Source organism: Chiloscyllium punctatum, chromosome 28 (genome assembly GCF_047496795.1).
Source record: "Chiloscyllium punctatum isolate Juve2018m chromosome 28, sChiPun1.3, whole genome shotgun sequence".
In the NCBI taxonomy this organism is placed as follows: domain Eukaryota; kingdom Metazoa; phylum Chordata; class Chondrichthyes; order Orectolobiformes; family Hemiscylliidae; genus Chiloscyllium; species Chiloscyllium punctatum.
In genome coordinates this window covers 2,118,493-2,140,427 of record NC_092766.1, presented here as the reverse complement: position 1 = coordinate 2,140,427, position 21,935 = coordinate 2,118,493, and positions in this window count along the sequence as shown.

The window sequence follows — 21,935 nt, the reverse complement described above, 5'->3', positions numbered from 1 at the left end:
GACAAAGACACACTCACATTCACACTCACACACACAGATACTACACATCGACACAGACAGAGACACACTCACATTCACACTCACACACAGACAGATACTCACATCGACACAGACAGAGACACACTCACATCACACTCACACACACACAGATACTCACATCGACACACACAGAGCCACACTCACATCACACTCACACACACAGATACTCACACCGACACAGAGACACACTCACATTCACACTCACACATACAGATACTCAAATCAACACAGACAGAGACACACTCACATTCACACTCACACACACAGATACTCACATTGACACAAGCAGAGACACACTCACATTCACACTCACACACACAGATACTCACATCGACACAGAGACACACTCACATTCACACTCACACACACAGATACTCACATTGACACAGACAGAGACACACTCACATTCACACTCACACACACACAGATACTCACATTGACACAGAGACACACTCACATTCATACTCACACACACAGATACTCACATTGACACAGACAGAGACACACTCACATTCACATTCACACACACAGATACTCACACCGACACAGACAGAGACACACTCACATTCACACTCACACACACACAGATACTCACATCGACACAGACAGAGACACACTCACATTCACACTCACACACACACAGATACTCACATCGACACAGACAGAGACACACTCACATTCACACTCACACACACAGATACTCACACCGACACAGAGGCACACTCACATTCACACTCACACACACACAGATACTCACACCGACAGAGACAGAGACACACTCACATTCACATTCACACACACAGATACTCACATTGACACAGACAGGGACACACTCACATTCACACTCACACACACAGATACTCACATTGACACAGACAGAGACACACTCACATTCACACACTCACACTCACAGAGATATTCACATCAACACAGACAGAGTCACACTCACATTCACACTCACACACACAGATACTCACACCGACACAGACAGAGACACACTCACATTCACACTCACACACACAGATACTCACATCAACCCAGAGAGAGACACACTCTCATTCACACTCACACACAGATACTCACATTGACACACACAGAGACACACTCACATTCACACTCACACACACAGATACTCACATTGACACAGACAGAGACACACTCACATTCACACTCACACACACAGATACTCACATCAACACAGACAGAGACACACTCACATTCACACTCACACACACAGAGACTCACATTGACACACACAGAGACACACTCACATTCACACTCACACACACAGATACTCACATCGACACACACAGAGACACACTCACATTCACACTCACACACACAGATACTCACATTGACACAGACAGAGACACACTCACATTCACACTCACACACACAGATACTCACATTGACACAGACAGAGACACACTCACATTCACACTCACACACACAGATACTCACATTGACACAGAGAGACAGAGACACACTCACATTCACAGTCACACACACAGATACTCACACCGACACAGACAGAGACACACTCACATTCACACTCACACACACAGATACTCACACCGACACAGACAGAGACACACTCACATTCACACTCAAAAACACACAGATACTCACACCGACACAGACAGAGCCACACTCACATTCACACTCACACACACAGATACTCACATCGACACAGACAGAGACACAATCAGATTCACACTCACACACACAGATACTCACATTGACACAGAGACACACTCACATTCACACTCACACACACAGATACTCACATCAACACAGACAGAGACACACTCACATTCACACTCACACACACAGAGACTCACATTGACACACACAGAGACACACTCACATTCACACTCACACACACAGATACTCACATCGACACAGACAGAGACACACTCACATTCACACTCACACACACAGATACTCACATTGACACAGACAGAGACACAATCACATTCACACTCACACACACAGATACTCACATTGACACAGAGACACACTCACATTCACACTCACAAACACACAGATACTCACACCGACACAGACAGAGACACACTCACATTCACACTCACACACACACAGATACTCACACCGACACAGAGACACACTCAGATTCACACTCACACACACACAGATACTCACATCGACACAGACAGAGACACACTCACATTCACACTCACACACACAGATACTCACATCGACACAGACAGAGACACACTCACATTCACACACTCACACACACAGATACTCACATCGACACAGACAGAGACACACTCACATTCACACACTCACATACACAGATACTCACATCGACACAGTGACACACTCACATTCACAATCACACACACAGATACTCACATCAACACAGACAGAGCCACACTCACATTCACACTCACACACACAGATACTCACATTGACACAGAGACACACTCACATACACACACTCACACACACAGATACTCACATCGACACAGACAGAGACACACTCACATTCACACTCACACACACAGATATTCACATTGACACAGAGACACACTCAAATTCACACACTCACACACACAGATACTCACATTGACACAGAGACACACTCACATTCACACTCACACACACACAGATACTCACATCGACACAGACAGACAGAGACACACTCACATTCACACTCACACACACAGTTACTCACATTGACACAGAGACACACTCACATTCACACTCACACACACACAGATACTCACTTCGACACAGACAGAGACACACTCACATTCACACTCACACACACAGATACTCACATTGACACAGAGACACACTTACATTCACACTCACACACAGATACTCACATCGACACAGACAGACAGAGACACACTCACATTCACACTCACACAGATACTCACATTGACACAGACAGAGACACACTCACATTCACACTCACACACACAGATACTCACACCGACACAGAGACACACTCACACACACACAGATACTCACATCGACACAGACAGAGACACACTCACATTCACACTCACACACACAGATACTCACACCGACACAGACAGAGACACACTCACATTCACACTCACACACACAGATACTCACATTATAACAGACAGACAGAGACACACTCACATTCACACTCACACACACAGATACTCACATTGACACAGAGACACACTCACATTCACACACTCACACACACAGATACTCACATCGACACAGACAGAGATACACTCACATTCACACTCACACACACACAGATCCGCACATCGACACTTACGGAGACACACTCGCATTCACACTCACACACACAGATACTCACATTGACACAGAGACACACTCACACACACACAGATACTCACATCGACACAGACAGACAGAGACACACTCACATTCACACTCACACACACAGATACTCACATTGACACAGAGACACACTCACATTCACACTCACACACACACAGATACTCACTTCGACACAGACAGAGACACACTCACATTCACACTCACACACACAGATACTCACATTGACACAGAGACACACTTACATTCACACTCACACACAGATACTCACATCGACACAGACAGACAGAGACACACTCACATTCACACTCACACAGATACTCACATTGACACAGACAGAGACACACTCACATTCACACTCACACACACAGATACTCACACCGACACAGAGACACACTCACACACACACAGATACTCACATCGACACAGACAGAGACACACTCACATTCACACTCACACACACAGATACTCACACCGACACAGACAGAGACACACTCACATTCACACTCACACACACAGATACTCACATTATAACAGACAGACAGAGACACACTCACATTCACACTCACACACACAGATACTCACATTGACACAGAGACACACTCACATTCACACACTCACACACACAGATACTCACATCGACACAGACAGAGATACACTCACATTCACACTCACACACACACAGATCCGCACATCGACACTTACGGAGACACACTCGCATTCACACTCACACACACAGATACTCACATTGACACAGAGACACACTCACACACACACAGATACTCACATCGACACAGGCAGAGACACACTCACTTTCACACTCACACACACAGATACTCACATTGACACAGAGAAACACTCACATTCACACTCACACACAGATACTCACATCGACACAGACAGACAGAGACAAACTCACATTCACACTCACATACACACAGATAGTCACATTGACACAGACAGACAGAGACACACTCACATTCACAGTCACACACACAGATACTCACACCGACACAGACAGAGACACACTCACATTCACACTCTCACACACAGATACTCACACCGACACAGACAGAGACACACTCACATTCACACTCACACACACACAGATACTCACACCGACACAGACAGAGTCACACTCACATTCACACTCACACACACAGATACTCACACCGACACAGACAGAGACACACTCACATTCACACTCACACACACAGATACTCACATCAACACAGAGAGAGACACACTCTCATTCACACTCACACACAGATACTCACATTGACACACACAGAGACACACTCACATTCACACTCACACACACAGATACTCACATTGACACAGACAGAGACACACTCACATTCACACTCACACACACAGATACTCACATCGACACAGACAGAGACACACTCACATTCACACTCACACACACAGAGACTCACATTGACACACACAGAGACACACTCACATTCACACTCACACACACAGATACTCACATCGACACACACAGAGACACACTCACATTCACACTCACACACACAGATACTCACATTGACACAGACAGAGACACACTCACATTCACACTCACACACACAGATACTCACATTGACACAGACAGAGACACACTCACATTCACACTCACACACACAGATACTCACATTGACACAGACAGACAGAGACACACTCACATTCACAGTCACACACACAGATACTCACACCGACACAGACAGAGACACACTCACATTCACACTCACACACACAGATACTCACACCGACACAGACAGAGACACACTCACATTCACACTCACACACACACAGATACTCACACCGACACAGACTGAGCCACACTCACATTCACACTCACACACACAGATACTCACATCGACACAGACAGAGACACAATCAGATTCACACTCACACACACAGATACTCACATTGACACAGAGACACACTCACATTCACACTCACACACACAGATACTCACATCAACACAGACAGAGACACACTCACATTCACACTCACACACACAGAGACTCACATTGACACACACAGAGACACACTCACATTCACACTCACACACACAGATACTCACATCGACACAGACAGAGACACACTCACATTCACACTCACACACACAGATACTCACATTGACACAGACAGAGACACACTCACATTCACACTCACACACACACAGATACTCACATCGACACAGGCAGAGACACACTCACTTTCACACTCACACACACAGATACTCACATTGACACAGAGAAACACTCACATTCACACTCACACACACAGATACTCACATTGACACAGACAGAGACACACTCACATTCACACTCACACACACAGATACTCACATCGACACAGACAGAGACACACTCACATTCACACTCACACACACACAGATACTCACATCGACACAGACAGAGACACACTCACATTCACACTCACACACACAGATACTCACACCGACACAGGCAGAGACACACTCACATTCACACTCACACACAGAGTTACTCACACCGACACAGACAGAGACACACCCACATTCACACTCACACACAGATACTCACACCGACACAGACAGAGACACACTCACATTCACACTCACACACACAGATACTCACATTGACACAGACAGAGACACACTCACATTCACACTCACACACACACAGATACTCCCATCGACACAGACAGAGACACACTCACATTCACACTCACACACACAGATACTCACATCGACACAGACAGAGACACACTCACATTCACACACTCACACACTCAGATACTCACATCGGCACAGACAGAGACACACTCACATTCACACTCACACACACAGATACTCACATTGACACAGAGACACACTCACATTCACACTCACACACACACAGATACTCACACCGACACAGACAGAGACACACTCACATTCACACTCACACACACAGATACTCACATTGACACAGAGACACACTCACATTCACACACTCACACACACAGATACTCACATCGACACAGAGACACACTCACATTCACACTCACACATACAGATACTCACATCAACACAGACAGAGACACACTCACATTCACACTCACACACACAGATACTCACATTGACACCGACAGAGATACACTCACATTCACACTCACACACACAGATACTCACATCGACACAGACAGAGACACACTCACATTCACACTCACACATACAGATACTCACATTGACACAGCGACACACTCACATTCACACTCACACACACACAGATACTCACACCGACACAGACAGAGACACACTCACATTCACACTCACACACACAGATACTCCCATTGACACAGAGACACACTCACATTCACACACTCACACACACAGATACTCACATCGACACAGACAGAGACACACTCACATTCACACTCACACACACAGATACTCACATTGACACAGAGACACACTCACATTCACACTCACACGCACACAGATACGCACATCGACACAGACAGAGACACACTCACATTCACACTCACACACAGATACTCACATTGACACAGAGACACACTCACATTCACACTCACACACACACAGATACTCACATCGACACAGACAGAGACACACTCACATTCACACTCACACACACAGATACTCACATTGGCACAGAGACACACTCACGTTCACACTCACACACAGATACTCACATCGACACAGACAGACAGAGACACACTCACATTCACACTCACACACACACAGATACTCACATTGGCACAAACAGAGACACACTCACATTCACACTCACACACACAGATACTCACACCGACACAGAGACACACTCACATTCACACTCACACATACACAGATACTGACATCGACACAGACAGAGACACACTCACATTCACACTCACACACACAGATACTCACACCGACACAGAGACACACTCACATTCACACTCACACACACACAGATACTCACACCGACACAGACAGAGACACACTCACATTCACACTCACACACACAGATACTCACATTGACACAGACAGGGACACACTCACATTCACACTCACACACACACAGATACTCACACCGACACAGACAGAGACACACTCACATTCACACTCACACACACAGATACTCACATTGACACAGAGACACACTCACATTCACACACTCACACACACAGATACTCACATCGACACAGAGACACACTCACATTCACACTCACACATACAGATACTCACATCAACACAGACAGAGACACACTCACATTCACACTCACACACACAGATACTCACATTGACACAGACAGAGACACTCTCACATTCACACTCACACACACAGATACTCACATCGACACAGACAGAGACACTCACATTCACACTCACACACACAGATACTCACAATGACACAGAGACACACTCACATTCACACACTCACACACACAGATACTCACATCGACACAGACAGAGACACACTCACATTCACACTCACACACACAGATACTCACATTGACACAGAGACAAACTCACATTCACACACTCAGACACACAGATACTCACATCGACACAGAGACACACTCACATTCACACTCACACACACACAGATACTCACATCGACACAGACAGAGACACACTCACATTCACACTCACACACACAGATACTCACACTGACACAGAGACACACTCACATTCACACTCACACACACACAGATACTCACACCGACACAGACAGAGACACACTCACATTCACACTCACACACACAGATACTCACATTGACACAGACAGAGACACACTCACATTCACACTCACACACACAGATACTCACATTGACACAGACAGAGACACACTCACATTCACACACTCACACACACAGAGATACTCACATCAACACAGACAGAGACACAGTCACATTCACACTCACACACACAGATACTCACACCGACACAGACAGAGACACACTCACATTCACACTCACACACACAGATACTCACATTGACACAGACAGAGACACACTCACATTCACACTCACACACACAGATACTCACATTGACACAGACAGAGACACACTCACATTCACACTCACACACACAGATACTCACATTGACACAGACAGACAGAGACACACTCACATTCACACTCACACACACAGATACTCACATTGACACAGACAGAGACACACTCACATTCACACACTCACACACACAGATACTCACATCGACACAGTGACACACTCACATTCACACTCACACACACAGATACTCACATCAACACAGACAGAGACACACTCACATTCACACTCACACACACAGATACTCACATTGACACAGAGACACACTCACATTCACAAACTCACACACACAGACTCTCACATCGACACAGATTGAGACACACTCACATTCACACTCACACACACAGATACTCACATTGACACAGAGACACACTCAAATTCACACACTCACACACACTGATACTCACATCGACACAGAGACACACTCACATTCACACTCACACACACACAGATACTCACATCGACACAGACAGAGACACACTCACATTCACACTCACACAAACAGATACTCACATTGACACAGAGACACACTCACATTCACACTCACACACACACAGATACTCACATCGACACAGACAGAGACACAATCAAATTCACACTCACACACACAGATACTCACATTGACAAAGAGACACATTTACATTCACACTCACACACAGATACTCACATCGACACAGAGACACACTCACATTCACACTCACACACACAGATACTCACATTGACACAGAGACACACTCACATTCACACTCACACACACACAGATACTCACATCGACACAGACAGAGACACACTCACATTCACACTCACACACACACAGATACTCACATTGGCACAGACAGACACACACTGACATTCACACTCACACACACAGATACTCACACCGACACAGAGACACACTCACATTCACACTCACACACACACAGATACTCACACCGACACAGACAGAGACACACTCACATTCACACTCACACACACAGATACTCACATCGATACAGACAGAGACACACTCACATTCACACTCACACACAGACAGATACTCACATCGACACAGACAGAGACACACTCACATCACACTCACACACACACAGATACTCACATCGACACACACAGAGACACACTCACATCACACTCACACACACAGATACTCACACCGACACAGAGACACACTCACATTCACACTCACACATACAGATACTCAAATCAACACAGACAGAGACACACTCACATTCACACTCACAGACACAGATACTCACATTGACACAGACAGAGACACACTCACAGTCACACTCACACACACAGATACTCACATCGACACAGACAGAGACACACTCACATTCACACTCACACACACAGATACTCACATTGACACAGACAGAGACACACTCACATTCACAATCACACACACACAGATACTCACATTGACACAGAGACACACTCACATTCACACTCACACACACAGATACTCACACCGACACAGACAGAGACACACTCACATTCACACTCACACACACACAGATACTCACATTGACACAGACAGAGACACTCACATTCACACTCACACACACAGATACTCACATCGACACAGACAGAGACACACTCACATTCACACTCACACACACAGATACAAACATTGACACAGACAGAGACACACTCACATTCACACTCACACACACAGATACTCACATTGACACAGACAGACAGAGACACACACACATTCACACTCACACACACAGATACTCACATTGACACAGACAGAGACACACTCACATTCACACTCACACACACAGATACTCACATTGACACAGACAGAGACACACTCACATTCACACTCACACACACAGACACTCACATTGACACAGACAGACAGAGACACACTCACATTCACACTCACACACACAGATACTCACCCCGACACAGACAGAGACACACTCACATTCACACTCACACACACAGATACTCACACCGACACAGACAGAGACACACCCACATTCACACTCACCCACAGATACTCACACCGACACAGACAGAAACACACTCACATTCACACTCACACACACAGATACTCACATCGACACAGATAGAGACACACTCACATTCACACTCACACACACAGATACTCACATTGACACAGAGACACACTCACATTCACACTCACACACACACAGATACTCACACCGACACAGACAGAGACACACTCACATTCACACTCACACACACACAGATACTCACACCGACACAGACAGAGACACACTCACATTCACACACTCACACACACAGATACTCACATCGACACAGACAGAGACACACTCACATTCACACTCACACACACAGATACTCACATTGACACAGACAGAGCCACGCACACATTCACACTCACACACACACAGATACTCACACCGACACAGACAGAGACACACTCACATTCACACTCACACACACAGATACTCACATTGACACAGAGACACACTCACATTCACACACTCACATACTCACATCGACACAGACAGAGACACACTCACATTCACACTCACACACACACAGATACTCACACCGACACAGATAGAGCCACACTCACATTCACAGTCACACACACAGATACTCACATCGACACAGACAGAGACACACTCACATTCACACTCACACACACAGATACTCACATTGACACAGAGACACACTCACATTCACACTCACACACACAGATACTCACATCGACACAGACAGAGACACACTCACATTCACACTCACACACACACAGATACTCACACCGACACAGACAGAGACACACTCACATTGACACACTCACACACACAGATACTCACATCGACACAGAGACACACTCACATTAACACTCACACACACACAGATACTCACACCAACACAGACAGAGACACACTCACATTCACACTCACACACACAGATACTCACATTGACACAGACAGAGACCCACTCACATTCACACACTCACACACACAGATACTCACATCGACACAGAGACACACTCACATTCACACTCTCACACACAGATACTCACATCAACACAGACAGAGCTAAACTCACATTCACACTCACACACACAGAGACTCACATTGACACACACAGAGACACACTCACATTCACAAACTCACACACACAGATACTCACATCGACACAGACAGAGACACACTCACATTCACACTCACACACACAGATACTCACATTGACACAGAGACACACTCAAATTCACACACTCACACACACAGATACTCACATCGACACAGAGACACACTCACATTCACACTCACACACAGATACTCACATCGACACAGACAGACAGAGACACACTCACATTCACACTCACACACACACAGATACTCACATTGGCACAGACAGAGACACACTCACATTCACACTCGCACATACAGATACTCACATTGACACAGAGACACACTCACATTCACACTCACACACACACAGATACTCACATCGACACAGACAGAGACACACTCACATTCACACTCACACACACAGATACTCACATTGACACAGAGACACATTTACATTCACACTCACACACAGATACTCACATCGACACAGACAGACAGAGACACACTCACATTCACACTCACACACACACAGATACTCACATTGGCACAGACAGACACACACTCACATTCACACTCACACACACAGATACTCATACCGACACAGAGACACACTCACATTCACACTCACACACACAGATACTCACATTGACACAGAGACACATTTACATTCACACTCACACACAGATACTCACATCGACACAGACAGACAGAGACACACTCACATTCACACTCACACACACACAGATACTCACATTGGCACAGACAGACACACACTCACATTCACACTCACACACACAGATACACACACCGACACAGACAAAGACACACTCACATTCACACTCACACACACAGATACTACACATCGACACAGACAGAGACACACTCACATTCACACTCACACACAGACAGATACTCACATCGACACAGACAGAGACACACTCACATCACACTCACACACACACAGATACTCACATCGACACACACAGAGCCACACTCACATCACACTCACACACACAGATACTCACACCGACACAGAGACACACTCACATTCACACTCACACATACAGATACTCAAATCAACACAGACAGAGACACACTCACATTCACACTCACACACACAGATACTCACATTGACACAAGCAGAGACACACTCACATTCACACTCACACACACAGATACTCACATCGACACAGAGACACACTCACATTCACACTCACACACACAGATACTCACATTGACACAGACAGAGACACACTCACATTCACACTCACACACACACAGATACTCACATTGACACAGAGACACACTCACATTCATACTCACACACACAGATACTCACATTGACACAGACAGAGACACACTCACATTCACATTCACACACACAGATACTCACACCGACACAGACAGAGACACACTCACATTCACACTCACACACACACAGATACTCACATTGACACAGACAGAGACACTCACATTCACACTCACACACACAGATACTCACATCGACACAGACAGAGACACACTCACATTCACAGTCACACACACAGATATTCACATTGACACAGACAGAGACACACTCACATTCACACTCACGCACACAGATACTCACATTGACACAGACAGACAGAGACACACACACATTCACACTCACACACACAGATACTCACATTGACACAGACAGAGACACACTCACATTCACACTCACACACACAGATACTCACATTGACACAGACAGAGACACACTCACATTCACACTCACACACACAGACACTCACATTGACACAGACAGACAGAGACACACTCACATTCACACTCACACACACAGAAACTCACATCGACACAGACAGAGACACACACACATTCACACTCACACACACAGATACTCACACCGGCACAGACAGAGACACACCCACATTCACACTCACCCACAGATACTCACACCGACACAGACAGAAACACACTCACATTCACACTCACACACACAGATACTCACATTGACACAGAGACACACCCACATTCACACACTCACACACACAGATACTCACATCGACACAGAGACACACTCACATTCACACTCACACATACAGATACTCACATCAACACAGACAGAGGCACACTCACATTCACACTCACACACACAGATACTCACATTGACACAGACAGAGACACACTCACATTCACACTCACACACACAGATACTCACATCGACACAGACAGAGACACACTCACATTCACACTCACACACACAGATACTCACATTGACACAGAGACACACTCACATTCACACTCACACACACAGATACTCACATTGACACAGAGACACACTCACATTCACACTCACACACACACAGATACTCACACCGACACAGACAGAGACACACTCACATTCACACTCACACACACAGATACTCACATTGACACAGAGACACACTCACATTCACACACTCACACACACAGATACTCACATCGACACAGACAGAGACACACTCACATTCACACTCACACACACAGATACTCACATTGACACAGAGACACACTCACATTCACACACTCACACACACAGATACTCACATCGACACAGAGACACACTCACATTCACACTCACACACACACAGATACTCACATCGACACAGACAGAGACACACTCACATTCACACTCGCACATACAGATACTCACATTGACACAGAGACACACTCACATTCACACTCACACACACACAGATACTCACATCGACACAGACAGAGACACACTCACATTCACACTCACACACACAGATACTCACATTGACACAGAGACACATTTACATTCACACTCACACACAGATACTCACATCGACACAGACAGACAGAGACACACTCACATTCACACTCACACACACACAGATACTCATATTGGCACAGACAGACACACACTCACATTCACACTCACACACACAGATACTCACACCGACACAGACAAAGACACACTCACATTCACACTCACACACACAGATACTACACATCGACACAGACAGAGACACACTCACATTCACACTCACACACAGACAGATACTCACATCGACACAGACAGAGACACACTCACATCACACTCACACACACACAGATACTCACATCGACACACACAGAGACACACTCACATCACACTCACACACACAGATACTCACACCGACACAGAGACACACTCACATTCACACTCACACATACAGATACTCAAATCAACACAGACAGAGACACACTCACATTCACACTCACACACACAGATACTCACATTGACACAGACAGAGACACACTCACATTCACACTCACACACACAGATACTCACATCGACACAGAGACACACTCACATTCACACTCACACACACAGATACTCACATTGACACAGACAGAGACACACTCACATTCACACTCACACACACACAGATACTCACATTGAAACAGAGACACACTCACATTCATACTCACACACACAGATACTCACATTGACACACACAGAGACACACTCACATCACACTCACACACACAGATACTCACACCGACACAGAGACACACTCACATTCACACTCACACATACAGATACTCAAATCAACACAGACAGAGACACACTCACATTCACATTCACACACACAGATACTCACACCGACACAGACAGAGACACACTCACATTCACACTCACACACACACAGATACTCACATCGACACAGACAGAGACACACTCACATTCACAGTCACACACAGAGATATTCACATTGACACAGACAGAGACACACTCACATTCACACTCACGCACACAGATACTCACATTGACACAGACAGACAGAGACACACACACATTCACACTCACACACACAGATACTCACATTGACACAGACAGAGACACACTCACATTCACACTCACACACACAGATACTCACATTGACACAGACAGAGACACACTCACATTCACACTCACACACACAGACACTCACATTGACACAGACAGACAGAGACACACTCACATTCACACTAACACACACAGAAACTCACATCGACACAGACAGAGACACACTCACATTCACACTCACACACACAGATACTCACACCGGCACAGACAGAGACACACCCACATTCACACTCACCCACAGATACTCACACCGACACAGACAGAAACACACTCACATTCACACTCACACACACAGATACTCACATTGACACAGAGACACACCCACATTCACACACTCACACACACAGATACTCACATCGACACAGAGACACACTCACATTCACACTCACACATACAGATACTCACATCAACACAGACAGAGGCACACTCACATTCACACTCACACACACAGATACTCACATTGACACAGACAGAGACACACTCACATTCACACTCACACACACAGATACTCACATCGACACAGACAGAGATACACTCACATTCACACTCACACACACAGATACTCACATTGACACAGAGACACACTCACATTCACACTCACACACACAGATACTCACATTGACACAGAGACACACTCACATTCACACTCACACACACACAGATACTCACACCGACACAGACAGAGACACACTCACATTCACACTCACACACACAGATACTCACATTGACACAGAGACACACTCACATTCACACTCACACACACACAGATACTCACATCGACACAGACAGAGACACACTCACATTCACACTCACACACACAGATACTCACATTGACACAGAGACACATTTACATTCACACTCACACACAGATACTCACATCGACACAGACAGACAGAGACACACTCACATTCACACTCACACACACACAGATACTCACATTGGCACAGACAGACACACACTCACATTCACACTCACACACACAGATACTCATACCGACACAGAGACACACTCACATTCACACTCACACACACAGATACTCACATTGACACAGAGACACATTTACATTCACACTCACACACAGATACTCACATCGACACAGACAGACAGAGACACACTCACATTCACACTCACACACACACAGATACTCACATTGGCACAGACAGACACACACTCACATTCACACTCACACACACAGATACTCACACCGACACAGACAAAGACACACTCACATTCACACTCACACACACAGATACTACACATCGACACAGACAGAGACACACTCACATTCACACTCACACACAGACAGATACTCACATCGACACAGACAGAGACACACTCACATCACACTCACACACACACAGATACTCACATCGACACACACAGAGCCACACTCACATCACACTCACACACACAGATACTCACACCGACACAGAGACACACTCACATTCACACTCACACATACAGATACTCAAATCAACACAGACAGAGACACACTCACATTCACACTCACACACACAGATACTCACATTGACACAGACAGAGACACACTCACATTCACACTCACACACACAGATACTCACATCGACACAGAGACACACTCACATTCACACTCACACACACAGATACTCACATTGACACAGACAGAGACACACTCACATTCACACTCACACACACACAGATACTCACATTGACACAGAGACACACTCACATTCATACTCACACACACAGATACTCACATTGACACAGACAGAGACACACTCACATTCACATTCACACACACAGATACTCACACCGACACAGACAGAGACACACTCACATTCACACTCACACACACACAGATACTCACATTGACACAGACAGAGACACTCACATTCACACTCACACACACAGATACTCACATCGACACAGACAGAGACACACTCACATTCACAGTCACACACACAGATATTCACATTGACACAGACAGAGACACACTCACATTCACACTCACGCACACAGATACTCACATTGACACAGACAGACAGAGACACACACACATTCACACTCACACACACAGATACTCACATTGACACAGACAGAGACACACTCACATTCACACTCACACACACAGATACTCACATTGACACAGACAGAGACACACTCACATTCACACTCACACACACAGACACTCACATTGACACAGACAGACAGAGACACACTCACATTCACACTCACACACACAGAAACTCACATCGACACAGACAGAGACACACACACATTCACACTCACACACACAGATACTCACACCGGCACAGACAGAGACACACCCACATTCACACTCACCCACAGATACTCACACCGACACAGACAGAAACACACTCACATTCACACTCACACACACAGATACTCACATTGACACAGAGACACACCCACATTCACACACTCACACACACAGATACTCACATCGACACAGAGACACACTCACATTCACACTCACACATACAGATACTCACATCAACACAGACAGAGGCACACTCACATTCACACTCACACACACAGATACTCACATTGACACAGACAGAGACACACTCACATTCACACTCACACACACAGATACTCACATCGACACAGACAGAGACACACTCACATTCACACTCACACACACAGATACTCACATTGACACAGAGACACACTCACATTCACACTCACACACACAGATACTCACATTGACACAGAGACACACTCACATTCACACTCACACACACACAGATACTCACACCGACACAGACAGAGACACACTCACATTCACACTCACACACACAGATACTCACATTGACACAGAGACACACTCACATTCACACACTCACACACACAGATACTCACATCGACACAGACAGAGACACACTCACATTCACACTCACACACACAGATACTCACATTGACACAGAGACACACTCACATTCACACACTCACACACACAGATACTCACATCGACACAGAGACACACTCACATTCACACTCACACACACACAGATACTCACATCGACACAGACAGAGACACACTCACATTCACACTCGCACATACAGATACTCACATTGACACAGAGACACACTCACATTCACACTCACACACACACAGATACTCACATCGACACAGACAGAGACACACTCACATTCACACTCACACACACAGATACTCACATTGACACAGAGACACATTTACATTCACACTCACACACAGATACTCACATCGACACAGACAGACAGAGACACACTCACATTCACACTCACACACACACAGATACTCATATTGGCACAGACAGACACACACTCACATTCACACTCACACACACAGATACTCACACCGACACAGACAAAGACACACTCACATTCACACTCACACACACAGATACTACACATCGACACAGACAGAGACACACTCACATTCACACTCACACACAGACAGATACTCACATCGACACAGACAGAGACACACTCACATCACACTCACACACACACAGATACTCACATCGACACACACAGAGACACACTCACATCACACTCACACACACAGATACTCACACCGACACAGAGACACACTCACATTCACACTCACACATACAGATACTCAAATCAACACAGACAGAGACACACTCACATTCACACTCACACACACAGATACTCACATTGACACAGACAGAGACACACTCACATTCACACTCACACACACAGATACTCACATCGACACAGAGACACACTCACATTCACACTCACACACACAGATACTCACATTGACACAGACAGAGACACACTCACATTCATACTCACACACACACAGATACTCACATTGAAACAGAGACACACTCACATTCATACTCACACACACAGATACTCACATTGACACACACAGAGACACACTCACATTCACATTCACACACACAGATACTCACACCGACACAGACAGAGACACACTCACATTCACACTCACACACACACAGATACTCACATCGACACAGACAGAGACACTCACATTCACACTCACACACACAGATACTCACATCGACACAGACAGAGACACACTCACATTCACAGTCACACACACAGATATTCACATTGACACAGACAGAGACACACTCACATTCACACTCACGCACACAGATACTCACATTGACACAGACAGACAGAGACACACACACATTCACACTCACACACACAGATACTCACATCGACACAGACAGAGACACACTCACATTCACACTCACACACACAGATACTCACATTGACACAGAGACACACTCACAATCACACACTCACACTCACAGAGATATTCACATCAACACAGACAGAGACACACTCACGTTCACACTCACACACACAGATACTCACATCAACACAGACAGAGACACACTCACATTCACACTCACACACAGATACTCACATTGACACACACAGAGACACACTCACATTCACACTCACACACACAGATACTCACATTGACACAGACAGAGACACACTCACATTCACACTCACACACACAGATACTCACATCAACACAGACAGAGACACACTCACATTCACACTCACACACACAGATACTCACATTGACACAGACAGAGACACACTCACATTCACACTCACACACACAGATACTCACATTGACACAGACAGACAGAGACACACTCACATTCACAGTCACACACACAGATACTCACACCGACACAGACAGAGACACACTCACATTCACACTCACACACACAGATACTCACACCGACACAGACAGAGACACACTCACATTCACACTCACACACACACAGATACTCACACCGACACAGACAGAGCCACACTCACATTCACACTCACACACACAGATACTCACATCGACACAGACAGAGACACAATCACATTCACACTCACACACACAGATACTCACACCGACACAGACAGAGACACACTCACATTCACACTCACAAACACAGATACTCACACCGACACAGACAGAGACACACTCACATTCACACTCACACACACACAGATACTCACACCGACACAGACAGAGACACACTCACATTCACACTCACACACACAGATACTCACATCGACACAGACAGAGACACACACACATTCACACTCACACACACAGATACTCACATTGACACAGAGACACACTCACATTCACACTCACACACACAGATACTCACATCGACACAGACAGAGACACACTCACATTCACACTCACACACACACAGATACTCACACCGACACAGACAGAGACACACTCACATTCACACTCACACACACACAGATCCTCACACCGACACAGAGACACACTCAGATTGACACTCACACACACACAGATACTCACATCGACACAGACAGAGACACACTCACATTCACACTCACACACACAGATACTCACATCGACACAGACAGAGACACACTCACATTCACACAATCACACACACAGATACTCACATCGACACAGACAGAGACACACTCACATTCACACTCACACACACAGATACTCACATTGACACAGAGACACACTCACATTCACACTCACAAACACACAGATACTCACACCAACACAGACAGAGACACACTCACATTCACACTCACACACACAGATACACACATTGACACAGACAGAGACACACTCACATTCACACACTCACACACACAGATACTCACATCGACACAGTGACACACTCACATTCACACTCACACACACAGATACTCACATCAACACAGACAGAGACACACTCACATTCACACTCACACACACAGATACTCACATTGACACAGAGACACACTCACATTCACAAACTCACACACACAGACTCTCACATCGACACAGACAGAGACACACTCACATTCACACTCACACACACAGATACTCACATTGACACAGAGACACACTCAAATTCACACACTCACACACACTGATACTCACATCGACACAGAGACACACTCACATTCACACTCACACACACACAGATACTCACATCGACACAGACAGAGACACACTCACATTCACACTCACACACACAGATACTCACATTGACACAGAGACACACTCACATTCACACTCACACACACACAGATACTCACATCGACACAGACAGAGACACACACACATTCACACTCACACACACAGATACTCACACCGGCACAGACAGAGACACACCCACATTCACACTCACCCACAGATACTCACACCGACACAGACAGAAACACACTCACATTCACACTCACACACACAGATACTCACATTGACACAGAGACACACCCACATTCACACACTCACACACACAGATACTCACATCGACACAGAGACACACTCACATTCACACTCACACATACAGATACTCACATCAACACAGACAGAGGCACACTCACATTCACACTCACACACACAGATACTCACATTGACACAGACAGAGACACACTCACATTCACACTCACACACACAGATACTCACATCGACACAGACAGAGACACACTCACATTCACACTCACACACACAGATACTCACATTGACACAGAGACACACTCACATTCACACTCACACACACAGATACTCACATTGACAC